The sequence below is a fragment of the Ochlerotatus camptorhynchus genome, unplaced genomic scaffold (genome assembly GCF_037179485.1).
Source record: "Ochlerotatus camptorhynchus isolate MF236.1 unplaced genomic scaffold, CSIRO-AGI_Acam_v1.1 ptg000323l, whole genome shotgun sequence".
Taxonomy (NCBI): Eukaryota; Metazoa; Arthropoda; class Insecta; order Diptera; family Culicidae; genus Ochlerotatus; species Ochlerotatus camptorhynchus.
In genome coordinates this window covers 1,735,658-1,737,532 of record NW_027040811.1, presented here as the reverse complement: position 1 = coordinate 1,737,532, position 1,875 = coordinate 1,735,658, and positions in this window count along the sequence as shown.

Below are 1,875 nucleotides of genomic sequence, written 5' to 3'. Positions count from 1 at the left end.
TTGCCACACTATGAAATTGCTCTAACTTTTTAACCGTTGGGTAGAATTTAATGAAAATTTGGGTGGATTTAGTTCATAGTGCATTATTTACATCCTGCAAGTTTTAAAGTCCTGTGATCAAAACTCGCGGAAATGGAGTCGAAAGAACAGCTCGTGCGTGATAAAATCTTGCGCATTCATCACGAGAACAAGGATCTCTCGCATCGTTCCATCGCTAAAACGTTGGGAATCGCGAATTCCACGGTGTCGCGAGTGATTAAGCGGTTCGAGGAACGGTTGACCACCGATCGGAAGCCCAGAAGTGAAGGAAAAAGTATTCCGTACAACACCAAAAATCACAACCGCGTAGTTGGGGCCTTCAACCGAAATCCGAACGCCTCCGTTAGGGATGTGGCTAAGAAGCTGCACCTAAGCCAAAGTTTTGTCCAGAAGGCCAAAACTAAGGCTGGGCTTCGAACGTTCAAGGTACAAAAGGCCCCTAATCGCGACGAGAAGCAGAACAAGTCCGCCAAAACCCGTGCCAGGAAGTTGTACCTCAACATGCTGACGAAAGTTGAATGCTGCATCATGGACGACGAAACATATGTGAAGGCCGACTTCAAACAGATCCCCCGCAACCTGTTTTTCACGGCCAAGGATAAGTTCAGCGTTCCGGAGCATGTCCGCACTCAGAAGATGTCCAAATTTGCGAAGAAATTCCTGGTTTGGCAAGCCATCTGCACGTGCGGGAAGCGGAGTGCACCTTTCGTGACCCAGGACACGATGAACGGACAGGTGTACATAAAAGAGTGCCTCCAGAAGCGGCTGTTTCCTCTCCTGAAGGCCCACAACGTCCCAACAATCTTCTGGCCGGATTTGGCCTCATGCCACTACTCCAAGGACGTGCTGAAGTGGTATGCGGACAATAAGGTCAATTTCGTGCCGAAAATGTTCAACCCTCCCAACACTCCGGAGCTCCGCCCCATCGAGAAGTACTGGGCGATTATGAAGCAGCACCTTCTTAAACGGCCTAAGGTAGTGAAGACAGTCGAGGAACTGAAGAAAGTATGGGTTTACATGCAAAAAACGGTTGATTCACAGGTTGTGCAGAATCTTATGGCCGGGGTTAAGGCCAAGGTGCGGGCATTTGCGTATGGACTGTAAATAAAATACGAGTAAAATGGTAAAATGAAGTTTAATAGTTATTTCTCAATCCCTGAAAATTTGATGGCAATCGGATGAAAACTCGAATTTTGCGAATCAATTTTGTGTGTGGCAATTTCATCGTGGACACCCTTTAAGAAGTTCTGGAAACAACTACCGTCTGACAGAATGTTCTCTTTAAATATTTTCAATTAAGAGAAAATTTAGCATTTGGCGTCAAATTATCACTTTAATATAGCATGATGTCCATGAAACGGCAATATTTAGTTTTCATTATTGAAAGATCCAAGTTACATTGATTTTGTCCAGGCCAAGGGCCTCTTTTGCTTTCTATGGATTTATGATCTTCGAAGTTTTTCGTGATGTAGTGGTATGATTTCAAGACCAAAGAAGTTGGAATTCGACCTAATATTATGAGAAGATTATTTTAGCTCATGAAAATTAATACTCAACCTCTCAAAATCGACCTAAGAGGCCTCTTGATCTGCAGAATTAGTTTCTGGCACAAGGAAACTCAACATTACTAATTATTTATAATTGAGGTGTACCAGCAGTACCAGTGATCAGCAAAATTAAATTTACAAGCTTCCATAATGGAAGATCGATAAATCTCCGGAAAAATTTTCGCTAGAAAAATTCAGAGTAATGGTCAACTGTCACTAGAAACTTCCGTTGTTTCCCCTGATACTCTTAGAAAATTGTGATCAGAAACGGGTTAAATTTTCATCGCCT